Raw genomic sequence first — 17,340 nt, 5'->3', positions numbered from 1 at the left:
ACTCTGGAACTGAAATTGGAACGCTCACTGACATTTTCCCTATCTGAAAGTCTGATAAACGCCGGAAAAATGACTAAGTCCAAAAAAAAAGTTTTTAACTTTTTTCAATTTTACCCCCGTGGGATATATATTCTCCCCACACACATTTGGAACTCTACTGGGGTGCCCTCACACATATTATTCCCTCATTTAGTGGATATTTTCACAAAAAAGTGAAATTTTCGAAAATCCAGAAAATTGGCTGAAAACGACTAAATATCACGGACTCATTGGGCGAATCGCTCTGGAACTGAAATCGGAACGCTCACGGACATTTGCCCTATCTGAAAGTCTGATAAACGCTGGAAAAATGACTAAGTCCAAAAAAAAGTTGTTTCAACTTTTTTCAATTTTACCCCCGTGGGATATATATTCTACCCACACACATTTGGAACTCTCCTGGGGTACCCTCACACATATTATTCCCTCATTTAGTGGATATTTTCACAAAAAAGTGAAATTTTCAAAAATCCAAAATATTGGCTGAAAACGACTAAATATCAAGGACTCATTGGGCTAATCACTCTGGAACTGAAATTGGAACGTTCACTGACATTTGCCCTATCTGAAAGTCTGATAAACGCCGGAAAAATGACTAAGTCCAAAAAAAAAAGTTTTCCAACATTTTTCAATTTTACCCCCGTGGGATATATATTCTACCCACACACATTTGGAACTCTCTTGGGGTACCCGCACACATATTATTCCCTCATTTAGTGGATATTTTTACAAAAAAGTGAAATTTTTAAAAATCCAGAAAATTGGTTGAAAGCGACTAAATATCAAGGACTCATTGGAAGAATCGTTCTGGAACTGAAATCGGAACGCTCACTGACATTTGCCCTATCTGAAAGTCTGATAAACGCCGGAAAAATGACTAAGTCCAAAAAAAAAAGTTTTTTTAACTTTTTTCAATTTTACCCCCGTGGGATATATATTCTCCCCACACACATTTGGAACTCTCCTGGGGTACCCTCACACATATTATTCCCTCATTTAGTGGATATTTTCACAAAAAAGTGAAATTTTCGAAAATCCAGAAAATTGGCTGAAAACGACTAAATATCAAGGACTCATTGGGCGAATCGCTCTGGAACTGAAATCGGAATGCTCACTGACATTTGCCCTATCTGAAAGTCTGATAAACGCCGGAAAAATGACTAAGTCCAAAAAAAAGTTTTTCAACATTTTTCAATTTTACCCCCGTGGGATATATATTCTACCCACACACATTTGGAACTCTCCTGGGGTACCCTCACACATATTATTCCCTCATTTAGTGGATATTTTCACAAAAAAGTGAAATTTTCAAAAATCCAAAATATTGGCTGAAAACGACTAAATATCAAGGACTCATTGGGCTAATCGCTCTGGTACTGAAATCGGAACGCTCACTGATATTTGCCCTATCTGAAAGTCTGATAAACGCAGGAAAAATGACTAAGTCCAAAAAAAAAAGTTTTTCAACTTTTTTCAATTTTACCCCCGTGGGATATATATTCTACCCACACACATTTGGAACTCTCCTGGGGTACCCTCACACATATTATTCCTTCATTTAGTGGATATTTTCACAAAAAAGTGAAATTTTCTAAAATCCAGAAAATTGGCTGAAAACGACTAAATATCAAGGACTCATTGGGCGAATCGCTCTGGAACTGAAATCGGAACGCTCACTGACATTTGCCCTATCTGAAAGTCTGATAAACGCCGGAAAAATGACTAAGTCCAAAAAAAAAAGTTTTCCAACTTTTTTCAATTTTACCCCCGTGGGATATATATTCTACCCACACACATTTGGAACTCTCTTGGGGTACCCGCACACATATTATTCCCTCATTTAGTGGATATTTTTACAAAAAAGTGAAATTTTTAAAAATCCAGAAAATTGGTTGAAAGCGACTAAATATCAAGGACTCATTGGAAGAATCGTTCTGGAACTGAAATCGGAACGCTCACTGACATTTGCCCTATCTGAAAGTCTGATAAACGCGGGAAAAATGACTAAGTACAAAAAAAAAAGTTTTTTCAACTTTTTTCAATTTTACCCCCGTGGGATATATATTCTACCCACACACATTTGGAACTCTCCTGGGGTACCCTCACACATTATTCCCTCATTTAGTGGATATTTTCACAAAAAAAGTTAAATTTTCAAAAATCCAGAAAATTGGCTGAAAACGACTAAATATCAAGGACTCATTGGGCGAATCACTCTGGAACTGAAATTGGAACGCTCACTGACATTTTCCCTATCTGAAAGTCTGATAAACACCGGAAAAATGACTAAGTCCAAAAAAAAAGTTTTTAACTTTTTTCAATTTTACCCCCGTGGGATATATATTCTCCCCACACACATTTGGAACTCTACTGGGGTGCCCTCACACATATTATTCCCTCATTTAGTGGATATTTTCACAAAAAAGTGAAATTTTCGAAAATCCAGAAAATTGGCTGAAAACGACTAAATATCACGGACTCATTGGGCGAATCGCTCTGGAACTGAAATCGGAATGCTCACGGACATTTGCCCTATCTGAAAGTCTGATAAACGCTGGAAAAATGACTAAGTCCAAAAAAAAGTTGTTTCAACTTTTTTCAATTTTACCCCCGTGGGATATATATTCTACCCACACACATTTGGAACTCTCCTGGGGTACCCTCACACATATTATTCCCTCATTTAGTGGATATTTTCAAAAAAAGTGAAATTTTCAAAAATCCAAAATATTGGCTGAAAACGACTAAATATCAAGGACTCATTGGGCTAATCGCTCTGGAACTGAAATTGGAACGTTCACTGACATTTGCCCTATCTGAAAGTCTGATAAACGTCGGAAAAATGACTAAGTCCAAAAAAAAAGTTTTTTCAACTTTTTTCAATTTTCCCCTCGTGGGATATATATTCTACCCACACACATTTGGAACTCTACTGGGGTGCCCTCACACAAATTATTCCCTCATTTAGTGGATATTTTCACAAAATTGAAATTTTCTAAAATCCAGAAAATTGGCTGAAAACGACTAAATATCAAGGACTCATTGGGCGAATCGCTCTGGAACTGAAATCGGAACGCTCACTGACATTTGCCCTATCTGAAAGTCTGATAAACGCCGGAAAAATGACTAAGTCCAAAAAAAAAAGTTTTCCAACTTTTTTCAATTTTACCCCCGTGGGATATATATTCTACCCACACACATTTGGAACTCTCTTGGGGTACCCGCACACATATTATTCCCTCATTTAGTGGATATTTTCACAAAAAGTGAAATTTTCAAAAATCCAGAAAATTGGCTGAAAACGACAAAATATCAAGTACTCATTGGGCGAATCGCTCTGGAACTGAAATCGGAATGCTCAATGACATTTGCCCTATCTGAAAGTCTGAAAAACGCCGGAAAAATGACTAAGTCCAAAAAAAAAGTTTTTCAACTTTTTTCAATTTTACCCCCGTGGGATATATATTCTACCCACACACATTTGGAACTCTCCTGGGGTACCCTCACACATATTATTCCCTCATTTAGTGGATATTTTCACAAAAAAGTGAAATTTAAAAAAAAATTAAGAAAATTGGCTGAAAACGACTAAACATCAAGGACTCATTGGGCGAATCGCTCTGGAACTGAAATCGGAATGCTCATTGACATTTCCCCTATCTGAAAGTCTGATAAACGCCGGAAAAATGACTAAGTCCAAAAAAAAAAAATTTTCAACTTTTTTCAATTTTATCCCCTTGGGATATATATTCTACCCACACACATTTGGAGCTCTCCTGGGGTACCCTCACACATATTATTCCCTCATTTAGTGGATATTGTCACAAAAAAGTGAAATTTTCAAAAATCCAGAAAATTGGCTGAAAACGACTAAATATCAAGGACTCATTGGGCGAATAGCTCTGGAGCTGAAATTTTCAAAAATCCAGAAAATTGGCTGGAAACGACTAAATATCTAGGACTCATTGGTCGAATCGCTCTGGAACTGAAATCGGAACGCTCACTGACATTTCCTCCTATCTGAAAGTCTGATAAACGCCGGAAAAATGACTAAGTCCAAAAAAAAACTATTTTCAACTTTTTTCAATTTTACCCCGGTGGGACATATAATCTACCCACACACATTTGGAACTCTCCTGGGGTACCCTCACACATATTATTCCCTCAATTAGTGGATATTTTTACAAAAAAAGTAAAATTTTCAAAAATTCAGAAAATTGGTTGAAAACGACTAAATATCAAGGACTCATCGGGCGAATCGCTCTGGTACTGAAATCGGAACGCTCACTGACATTTCCCCTATCTGAAAGTCTGATAAACGCCGGAAAAATGACTGGGTCCCCAAAAAAAATGTTTTCAACGTTTTTCAATTTTACCCCCGTGGGATATATATTCTACCCACACGCATTTGGAACTCTCCTGGGGTACCCTCACACATATTATTCCCTCATTTAGTGGATATTTTCACAAAAAAAGTGAAATTTTCAATATCAAGGACTCATTGGACGAATCGCTCTGGAAATGAAATCGCAATGCTCACTGACATTTGCCCTATCTGAAAGTCTGATAAACGCCGGAAAAATGACTAAGTGCAAAAAAAAAAATTTTTTAACTTTTTTCAATTTTACCCCCGTGGGATACATATTCTACCCACACACATTTGGAACTCTCCTGGGGTACCCTCACACATATTATTCCCTCATTTAGTGGATATTGTCACTAAAAAGTGAAATTTTCAAAAATCCAGAAAATTGGCTGAAAACGACTAAATATCAAGGACTCATTGGGCGAATAGCTCTGGAGCTGAAATTTTCAAAAATCCAGAAAATTGGCTGAAAACGACTAAATATCTAGGACTCATTGGTCGAATCGCTCTGGAGCTGAAATTTTCAAAAATCCAGAAAATTGGCTGAAAACTACTAAACATCTAGGACTCATTGCGCGAATCGCTCTGGAACTGAAATCAGAATGCTCACTGACATTTACCCTATCTGAGAGTCCGACAAACGCCGGAAAAATGACTAAGTCGAAAAAAAAAAAATTTTCAACTTTTTTCAATTTTACCCCCGTGGGATATATATTCTACCCACACACATTTGGAACTCTCCTGGGATACCCTCACACATATTATTCCCTCATTTAGTGAATATTTTCACAAAAAAGTGAAATTTTCAAAAATCCAAAAAATTCGCTGAAAACGACTAAATATCAAGGACTCATTGGGCGAATCGCTCTGGAACTGAAATCGGAATGCTCACTGACATTTCCCATATCTGAAAGTCTGATAAACGCCGGAAAAATGACTAAGTCCAATAAAAAATGTTTTCAACTTTTTTCAATTTTACCCCCGTGGGATATATATTCTACCCACACACATTTGGAACTCTCCTGGGGTACCCTCACACATATTATTCCCTCATTTAGTGGATATTTTCACAAAAAAGTGAAATTTTCAAAAATCCAGAAAATTCGCTGAAAACAACTAAACATCAAGGACTCATTGGGCGAATCGCTCTGGAACTGAAATCGGAACGCTCACTGACATTTCCTCCTATCTGAAAGTCTGATAAACGCCGGAAAAATGACTAAGCCCAAAAAAAAAAATTTTTCTACTTTTTTCAATTTTACCCCGTGGGATATATATTCTACCCACACACATTTGGAACTCTCCTGGGGTACCCTCACACATATTATTCCCTCATTTAGTGAATATTTTCACAAAAAAGTGACATTGCCAAAATTCAGAAAATTAGCTGAAAACGAATAAATATCAAGGACTCATCGGGTGAATCGCTCTGGAACTGAAATCGGAACGCTCACTGACATTTCCTCTATCTGAATGTCTGATAAACGCTGGAAAAATGAATAATTCCCTGAAAAAATTGTTTTCAACTTTTTTCAATTTTACCCCGTGGGATATATATTCTACCCACACACATTTGGAACTCTCCTGGGGACCCTCACATATATTATTCCCTCATTTAGTGGATTTTTTCACAAAAAAGTAACATATTGAGAAAATTGGCTGAAAACGACTAAATATCAAGGACTCATCGGGCGAATCGCTCTGGTACTGAAATCGGAACGCTCACTGACATTTCCCCTATCTGAAAGTCTGATAAATGCCGGAAAAATGACTAAGTTTAAAAATAATTTTTTTTCAACTTTTTTCAATTTTACCCCCGTGGGATAAATATTCTACCCACACACATTTGGAACTCTCCTGGGGTACCCTCACATATATTATTCCCTCATTTAGTGAATATTTTCACAAAAAAGTGACATTTCCAAAATTCAGAAAATTACCTGAAAACGAATAAATATCAAGGAGTCATCGGGTGAATCGCTCTGGAACTGAAATCGGAACGCTCACTGACATTTCCTCTATCTGAATGTCTGATAAACGCTGGAAAAATGAATAATTCCCTAAAAAAATTGTTGTCAACTTTTTTCAATTTTACCCCGTGGGATATATATTCTACCCACACACATTTGGAACTCTCCTGGGGTACCCTCACATATGTTATTCCCTCATTTAGTGGATATTTTCACAAAAAAGTGTAATTTTCAAAAATTCAGAAAATTGGCTGAAAACGATTCAATATCAAGGACTTATCGGGCGAATCGCTCTTGTACTGAAATCGGAACGCTCACTGACATTTCCCCTATCTGAAAGTCTGATAAACGCGGAAAAAATGACAAAGTCCAAAAAAATTTTTTTTCAACTTTTTTCAATTTTACCCACGTGGGATATATATTCTACCCACACACATTTGAAACTCTCCTGGGGTTCCCTCACATATATTATTCCCTCAATTAGTGGATTTTTTCACAAAAAAAGTAAAATTTTCAAAAATTCAGAAAATTGGCTGAAAACGACTAAATATCAAGGACTCATCGGGCGAATCGCTCTGGTACTGAAATTGGAACGCTCACTGACATTTCCCCTATCTGAAAGTGTGATAAACGCTGGAAAAATTACTAAGTCCCCCCCAAAAAATTTTTCAACTTTTTTATATTTTACCCCGTGGGATATATATTCTACCCACACACATTTGGAACTCTCCTGGGGTACCCTCACAGATATTATTCCCTCATTTAGTGGATATTTTCACAAAAAAGTGAAATTTTCAAAAATTCTGAAAATTGGCTGAAAACGACTCAATATCAAGGACTCACCGGGTGAATCGCTCTAGTACTGAAATAGGAACGCTCACTGACATTTCCCCTATCTGAAAGTCTGATAAACGCTGGAAAAATGAATAATTCCCTAAAAAAATTGTTTTCAACTTTTTTCAATTTTACCCACGTGGGATATATATTCTACCCACACACATTTGGAACTCTCCTGAGGTACCCTCACACATATTATTCCCTCATTTAGTGGATAATTTCACAAAAAAGTGAAATTTTCAAAAATTCAGAAAATTGGCTGAAAACGACTAAATATCAAGGACTCATCGGGTGAATCGCTATAGTACTGAAATCGGAACGCTCACTGATATTTCCCCTATCTGAAAGTCTGATAAACGGCGGAAAAAATGACAGTCCAAAAAAATTTTTTTTTCAACTTTTTTCAATTTTACCCACGTGGGATATATATTCTACCCACACACATTTGGAACTCTCCTGAGGTACCCTCACACATATTATTCCCTCATTTAGTGGATAATTTCACAAAAAAGTGAAATTTTCAAAAATTCAGAAAATTGGCTGAAAACGACTAAATATCAAGGACTCATCGGGCGAATCACTCTGGAACTTAAATCGGAATGCTCACTGACATTTTCTCTATCTGAAAGTCTGATAAACGCGGGAAAAATGACTAAGTCCCCCCAAAAAATTTTTTCAACTTTTTTCAATTTTACCCCGGTGGGATATATAATCTACCCACACACATTTGGAACTCTCCTGGGGTACCCTCACACATATTATTCCCTCAATTAGTGGATATTTTTACAAAAAAGTAAAATTTTCAAAAATTCAGAAAATTGGCTGAAAACGAGTAAATATCAAGGACTCATCAGGCGAATCGCTCTGGTACTGAAATCGGAACGCTCACTGACATTTCCCCTATCTGAAAGTCTGATAAACGCCGGAAAAATAACTAAGTCCAAAAAAAAAATTTTTTCAACTTTTTTCAATTTTACCCACGTGGGATATATATTCTACCCACACACATTTGGAACTCTCCTGGGGTACCCTCACACATATTATTCCCTCAATTAGTGGATATTTTCACAAAAAAGTTAAATTTTCAAAAATTCTGAAAATTGGCTGAAAACGATTCAATATCAAGGACTCATCGTGCGAATCGCTCTGGAACTGAAATTGGAACGCTCACTGACATTTTCTCTATCTGAAATTCTGATAAAAGTGGGAAAAATGACTAAGTCCCCCCCAAAAAATTTTTCTACTTTTTTCAATTTAACCCCCGTGGGATATATAATCTACCCACACACATTTGGAACTCTCCTGGGGTACCCTCACACATATTATTCCCTCAATTACTGGATATTTTCACAAAAAAGTTAAATTTTCAAAAATTCAGAAAATTGGCTGACAATGACTCAATATCAAGGACTCATCGGGTGAATCGCTCTAGTACTGAAATCGGAACGCTCACTGACATTTCCCCTATCTGAAAGTCTGATAAACGCTGTAAAAAATGACTAAGTCCAAAAAAAATTTTTTTTTTACTTTTTTCAATTTTACCCATGTGCGATATATATTCTACCGACACACATTTGAAACTCTCCTGGGGTACCCTCACACATATTATTCCCTCAATTAGTGGATATTTTCACAAAAAAGTAAAATTTTCAAAAATTCAGAAAATTGGCTGAAAACGAATAAATATCAAGGACTCATCGGGCGAATCGCTCTGGTACTGAAATCGCAACGCTCACTGACATTTCCCCTATCTGAAAGTCTGATATACGCCGGAAAAATAAGTCCAAAAAAAAATTTTTTTCAACTTTTTTCAATTTTACCCACATGGGATATATATTCTACCCACACACAGTTGGAACTCTCCTGGGGTTCCCTCACATATATTATTCCCTCAATTAGTGGTTTTTTTCACAAAAAAGTAAAATTTTCAAAAATTCAGAAAATTGGCTGTAAACGACTAAATATCAAGGACTCATCCGGCGAATCGCTCTGGTACTGAAATCGGAACACTCACTGACATTTCCCCTATCTGAAAGTCTGATAAATGTCGGAAAAATGACTAAGTTTAAAAAAAATATATTTTCAACTTTTTTCAATTTTACCCCCGTGGGATAAATATTTTACCCACACACATTTGGAACTCTCCTGGGGTACCCTCACACATATTATTCCCTCATTTAGTGGATATTTTCACAAAAAAGTGAAATTTTCAAAAATTCTGAAAATTGGCTGAAAACGACTAAATATCAAGGACTCATCGGGCGAATCACTCTGGAACTTAAATCGGAATGCTCACTGACATTTTCTCTATCTGAATGTCTGATAAACGCGGGAAAAATGAATAATTCCCGAAAAAAAATTGTTTTCAACTTTTTTCAATTTTACCCCGTGGGATATATATTCTACCCACACACATTTGGAACTCTCCTGGGGTACCCTCACACATATTATTCCCTCATTTAGTGGATATTTTCACAAAAATGTGAAATTTTCAAAAATTCAGAAAATTGGCTGAAAACGACTCAATATCAAGGACTCATCGGGTGAATCGCTCTAGTACTGAAATCGGAACGCTCACTGACATTTCCCCTATCTGAAAGTCTGATAAACGCCGGAAAAATGACTAGGTCCCCAAAAAAAATGTTTTCAAAGTTTTTCAATTTTACCCCCGTGGGATATATATTCTACCCACACACATTTGGAACTCTCCTGGGGTACCCTCACACATATTGTTCCCTTAATTAGTGGATATTTTCACAAAAAAGTTAAATTTTCAAAAATTCAGAAAATTGGCTGACGACTCAATATCAAGGACTCATCGAGTGAATCGCTCTAGTACTGAAATCGGAACGCTCACTGACATTTCCCCTATCTGAAAGTCTGATAAACGGTGGAAAAAATGACTAAGTCCAAAAAAAATTTTTTTTTAACTTTTTTAAATTTTACCCACGTGGGATATATATTCTACCGACACACATTTGGAACTCTCCTGGGGTACCCTCACACATATTATTCCCTCAATTAGTGGATATTTTCACAAAAAAGTTAAATTTTCAAAAATTCAGAAAATTGGCTGAAAACGACTAAATATCAAGGACTCATCGGGCGAATCACTCTGGTACTGAAATCAAAACGCTCACTGACATTTCCCCTATCTGAAAGTCTGATAAACGCCGGAAAAATAACTAAGTCCAAAAAAAAATTTTTTTAAACTTTTTTCAATTTTACCCACGTGGGATATTTATTCTACCCACACACATTTGGAACTCTCCTGGGGTTCCCTCACATATATTATTCCCTCAATTAGTGGGTTTTTTCACAAAAAAGTAAAATTTTCAAAAATTCAGAAAATTGGCTGTAAACGACTAAATATCAAGGACTCATCCGGCGAATCGGTCTGGTACTGAAATCGGAACACTCACTGACATTTCCCCTTTCTGAAAGTCTGATAAATGCCGGAAAAATGACTAAGTTTAAAAAATATATATTTTCAACTTTTTTCAATTTTACCCCCGTGGGATAAATATTTTACCCACACACATTTGGAACTCTCCTGGGGTACCCTCACACATATTATTCCATCATTTAGTGGATATTTTCACAAAAAAGTGAAATTTTCAAAAATTCAGAAAATTGGCTGAAAACGACTAAATATCAAGGACTCATCGGGTGAATCGCTATAGTACTGAAATCGGAACGCTCACTGATATTTCCCCTATCTGAAAGTCTGATAAACGCCGGAAAAAATGACAGTCCAAAAAAATTTTTTTTTCAACTTTTTTCAATTTTACCCACGTGGGATATGTATTCTACCCACACACATTTGGAACTCTCCTGAGGTACCCTCACACATATTATTCCCTCATTTAGTGAATAGTTTCACAAAAAAGTGAAATTTTCAAAAATTCAGAAAATTGGCTGAAAACGACTAAATATCAAGGACTCATCGGGCGAATCACTCTGGAACTTAAATCGGAATGCTCACTGACATTTTCTCTATCTGAAAGTCTGATAAACGCGGGAAAAATGACTAAGTCCCCCCAAAAAATTTTTTCAACTTTTTTCAATTTTACCCCGGTGGGATATATAATCTACCCACACACATTTGAAACTCTCCTGGGGTACCCTCACACATATTATTCCCTCAATTAGTGGATATTTTTACAAAAAAGTAAAATTTTCAAAAATTCAGAAAATTGGCTGAAAACGAGTAAATATCAAGGACTCATCGGGCGAATCGCTCTGGTACTGAAATCGGAACGCTCACTGACATTTCCCCTATCTGAAAGTCTGATAAACGCCGGAAAAATGACTAAGTTTAAAAAAAATATATTTTCAACTTTTTTCAATTTTACCCCCGTGGGATAAATATTTTACCCACACACATTTGGAACTCTCCTGGGGTACCCTCACACATATTATTCCCTCATTTAGTGGATATTTTCACAAAAAAGTGAAATTTTCAAAAATTCTGAAAATTGGCTGAAAACGACTAAATATCAAGGACTCATCGGGCGAATCACTCTGGAACTTAAATCGGAATGCTCACTGACATTTTCTCTATCTGAATGTCTGATAAACGCGGGAAAAATGAATAATTCCCGAAAAAAAATTGTTTTCAACTTTTTTCAATTTTACCCCGTGGGATATATATTCTACCCACACACATTTGGAACTCTCCTGGGGTACCCTCACACATATTATTCCCTCATTTAGTGGATATTTTCACAAAAATGTGAAATTTTCAAAAATTCAGAAAATTGGCTGAAAACGACTCAATATCAAGGACTCATTGGGTGAATCGCTCTAGTACTGAAATCGGAACGCTCACTGACATTTCCCCTATCTGAAAGTCTGATAAACGCCGGAAAAATGACTAGGTCCCCAAAAAAAATGTTTTCAACGTTTTTCAATTTTACCCCCGTGGGATATATATTCTACCCACACACATTTGGAACTCTCCTGGGGTACCCTCACACATATTGTTCCCTTAATTAGTGGATATTTTCACAAAAAAGTTAAATTTTCAAAAATTCAGAAAATTGGCTGACGACTCAATATCAAGGACTCATCGAGTGAATCGCTCTAGTACTGAAAACGGAACGCTCACTGACATTTCCCCTATCTGAAAGTCTGATAAACGGTGGAAAAAATGACTAAGTCCAAAAAAAATTTTTTTTTAACTTTTTTAAATTTTACCCACGTGGGTTATATATTCTACCGACACACATTTGGAACTCTCCTGGGGTACCCTCACACATATTATTCCCTCAATTAGTGGATATTTTCACAAAAAAGTTAAATTTTCAAAAATTCAGAAAATTGGCTGAAAACGACTAAATATCAAGGACTCATCGGGCGAATCACTCTGGTACTGAAATCAAAACGCTCACTGACATTTCCCCTATCTGAAAGTCTGATAAACGCCGGAAAAATAACTAAGTCCAAAAAAAAATTTTTTTAAACTTTTTTCAATTTTACCCACGTGGGATATTTATTCTACCCACACACATTTGGAACTCTCCTGGGGTTCCCTCACATATATTATTCCCTCAATTAGTGGGTTTTTTCACAAAAAAGTAAAATTTTCAAAAATTCAGAAAATTGGCTGTAAACGACTAAATATCAAGGACTCATCCGGCGAATCGGTCTGGTACTGAAATCGGAACACTCACTGACATTTCCCCTATCTGAAAGTCTGATAAATGCCGGAAAAATGACTAAGTTTAAAAAATATATATTTTCAACTTTTTTCAATTTTACCCCCGTGGGATAAATATTTTACCCACACACATTTGGAACTCTCCTGGGGTACCCTCACACATATTATTCCATCATTTAGTGGATATTTTCACAAAAAAGTGAAATTTTCAAAAATTCAGAAAATTGGCTGAAAACGACTAAATATCAAGGACTCATCGGGTGAATCGCTATAGTACTGAAATCGGAACGCTCACTGATATTTCCCCTATCTGAAAGTCTGATAAACGCCGGAAAAAATGACAGTCCAAAAAAATTTTTTTTTCAACTTTTTTCAATTTTACCCACGTGGGATATATATTCTACCCACACACATTTGGAACTCTCCTGAGGTACCCTCACACATATTATTCCCTCATTTAGTGGATAATTTCACAAAAAAGTGAAATTTTCAAAAATTCAGAAAATTGGCTGAAAACGACTAAATATCAAGGACTCATCGGGCGAATCACTCTGGAACTTAAATCGGAATGCTCACTGACATTTTCTCTATCTGAAAGTCTGATAAACGTGGGAAAAATGACTAAGTCCCCCCAAAAAATTTTTTCAACTTTTTTCAATTTTACCCCGGTGGGATATATAATCTACCCACACACATTTGAAACTCTCCTGGGGTACCCTCACACATATTATTCCCTCAATTAGTGGATATTTTTACAAAAAAGTAAAATTTTCAAAAATTCAGAAAATTGGCTGAAAACGAGTAAATATCAAGGACTCATCGGGCGAATCGCTCTGGTACTGAAATCGGAACGCTCACTGACATTTCCCCTATCTGAAAGTCTGATAAACGCCGGAAAAATAACTAAGTCCAAAAAAAAAATTTTTTCAACTTTTTTCAATTTTACCCACGTGGGATATATATTCTACCCACACACATTTGGAACTCTCCTGGGGTACCCTCACACATATTATTCCCTCAATTAGTGGATATTTTCACAAAAAATTAAAATTTTCAAAAATTCAGAAAATTGGCTGAAAACGTCTAAATATCACGGACTCATCGGGCGAATCGCTCTGGTACTGAAATCGGAACGCTCACTCACATTTCCCCTATCTGAAAGTCTGATAAACGCCGGAAAAATGACTAAGTCCCCCAAAAAAATTTTTTGAACGTTTTTCAATTTTACCTCCGTGGTATATATATTCTACCCACACACATTTGGAACTCTCCTGGGGTACCCTCACACATATTATTAGCTCATTTAGTGGATATTTTTACAAAAAAAGTGAAATTTTCAAAAATTCTGAAAATTGGCTGAAAACGACTCAATATCTAGGACTCATCGGGCTAATCGCTCTGGAACTGAAATCGTAACGCTCACAGACATTTCCTCTATCTGAAAGTCTGATAAACGCCGCAAAAATTACTAAGTCCCAAAAAAATGTTTTCAACTTTTTTCAATTTTACCCCGTGGGATATATTTTCTACCCACACACATTTTGAACTCTCCTGGGGTACCCTCACACATATTATTCCCTCATTTAGTGGATATTTTCACAAAAAAGTAAAATTTTCAAAAATGCAGAAAATTGGCTGAAAATGACTAAATATCAAGGACTCATCGGGCGAATCGCTCTGGTACTGAAATCGGAACGCTCACTGACATTTCCCGTATCTGAAAGTCTGATCAACACCGGAAAAATGACTAAGTCCAAAAAAAATTTTTTTTAACTTTTTTCAATTTTACCCCCGTGGGATATTTATTCTACCTACACACATTTGGAACTCTTCTGGGGTACCCTCACACATAATATTCCCTCATTTAGTGGATATTTTCACAAAAAAGTGAAATTTTCAAAAATTCAGAAAATTGGCTGAAAACGACTAAATATCAAGGACTCATCGGGCGAATCTCTCCGGAACTGAAATCGTAACGCTCACAGACATTTCCTCTATCTGAAAGTTTGTTAAACGCCGCAAAAATTACTAAGTCCCAAAAAAATGTTTTCAACTTTTTTCAATTTTACCCCGTGGGATATATTTTCTACCCACACACATTTGGAACTCTCCTGGGGTACCCTCACACATATTATTGCCTCAATTAGTGGATATTTTCACAGAAAAGTAAAATTTTCAAAAATTCAGAAAATTGGCTGAAAACGACTAAATATCATGGAATCATCGGGCAACTCGCTCTGGTACTGAAATCGGAAAGCTCACTGACATTTCCCCTATCTGAAAGTCTGATAAACGCAGGAAAAATGAGTAAGTCCAAAAAAAATTTTTTAAAACTTTTTTCAATTTTACCCCTGTGGGATATTTATTCTACCTACACACATTTGGAACTCTCCTGGGGTACCCTCACACATGTTATTCCCTCATTTAGTGGATATTTCCACAAAAAAGTGAAATTTTCAAAAATTCAGAAAATTGGCTGAAAACGACTAAATATCAAGGACTCATCGGGCTAATCGCTCTGGAACTGAAATCGTAACTCTCACAGACATTTCCTTTATCTGATAGTTTGTTAAACGCCGCAAAAATTACTAAGTCCCAAAAAAATGTTTTCAACTTTTTTCAATTTTACCCCGTGGGATATATTTTCTACCCACACACATTTTGAACTCTCCTGCGGTACCCTCACACATATTATTCCCTCATTTAGTGGATATTTTCACAAAAAAGTGAAATTTTCAAAAATTCAGAAAATTGGCTGAAAACGACTAAATATCAAGGACTCATCGGGCGAATCTCTCCGGAACTGAAATCGTAACGCTCACTGACATTTCCTCTATCTGAAAGTCTGATAAACGCCGGAAAAATGACTAAGTCCAAAAAAAAATTTTTTCAACTTTTTCAATTTTACCCCCGTGGGATATATATTCTACCCACACACATTTGGTACTATCCTGGGGTACCCTCACACATATTATTCCCTCATTTCGTGGATATTTTCACAAAAGAGTGAAATTTTCAAAAATTCAGAAAATTGGCTGAAAACGACTAAATATCATGGACTCATGGGGCGAATCGCTCTGGAACTGAAATTGTAACGCTCACAGACATTTCCTCTCTCTGAAAGTTTGATAAACGCCGGAAAAATTACTAAGTCCAAAAAAAAATTGTTTTCAACTTTTTTCAATTTTACCCATGTGGGATATATATTCTACCCACACACATTTGGAACTCTGCTGGGGTACCTTCACACATATTATTCCCTCAATTAGTGGATATTTTCACAAAAAAGTAAAATTTTCAAAAATTCAGAAAATTGGCTGAAAACGACTAAGTATCAAGGACTCATCGGGCGAATAGCACTGGAACTGAAATCGTAACGCTCACTGACATTTCCTCTATCTGAAAGTCTGATAAACGCCGGAAAAATTACTAAGTCCAAAAAAAAATTTTTTTCAACGTTTTTCAATTTTACCCCAGTGGGATATATATTCTACCCACACACATTTGGAACTCTCCTGGGGTACCCTCACACATATTATTAGCTCAATTAGTGGATATTTTCACAAAAAAGTGAAGTTTTCAAAAATTCAGAAAATTGGCTGAAAACGACTCAATATCTAGGACTCATCGGGCGAATCGCTCTGGAATTGAAATCGTAACGCTCACTGACATTTCCTCTATCTGAAAGTTTGATAAACGCCACAAAAATTACTAAGTCCAAAAAAAATGTTTTCAACTTTTTTCAATTTTACCCCATGGGATATATTTTCTACCCACACACATTTTGAACTCTCCTGTGGTACCCTCACACATATTATTCCCTCATTTAGTGGATATTTTCACAAAAAAGTGAAATTTTCAAAAATTCAGAAAATTGGCTGAAAACGACTAAATATCAAGGACTCATCGGGCGAATCGCTCTGGACCTGAAATCCGAACGTTCACTGACATTTCCTCTATCTGAAAGTTTGATAAACGCCGGAAAAATTACCTAAGTCCAAAAAAAATTTTTTACAACTTTTTTCAATTTTACCCTCCTGGGATATATATTCTACCCACACACATTTTGAACTCTCCTGGGGTACCCTCACAGATGTTATTCCCTCATTTAGTGGATATTTTCACAAAAAAGTGAAATTTTCAAAAATTCAGAAAATTGGCTGAAAACGACTAAATATCAAGGACTCATCGGGCGAATCGCTGTGGAACTGAAATCGTAACGCTCACTGACATTTCCTCTATCTGAAAGTCTGATAAACGCCGGAAAAATGACTAAGTCCAAAAAAAAATTTTTTCAACGTTTTTCAATTTTACCCCAGTGGGATATATATTCTACCCACACACATTTGGAACTCTCCTGGGGTACCCTCACACATATTATTAGCTGAATTAGTGGATATTTTCACAAAAAAAGTGAAGTTTTCAAAAATTCAGAAAATTGGCTGAAAACGACTCAATATCTAGGA

Source organism: Phyllobates terribilis, unplaced genomic scaffold, assembly GCF_046119375.1.
Source record: "Phyllobates terribilis strain yellow unplaced genomic scaffold, ASM4611937v1 Scaffold_12__6_contigs__length_324123572, whole genome shotgun sequence".
In the NCBI taxonomy this organism is placed as follows: Eukaryota; Metazoa; Chordata; class Amphibia; order Anura; family Dendrobatidae; genus Phyllobates; species Phyllobates terribilis.
This window is presented reverse-complemented; position numbering follows the sequence as displayed.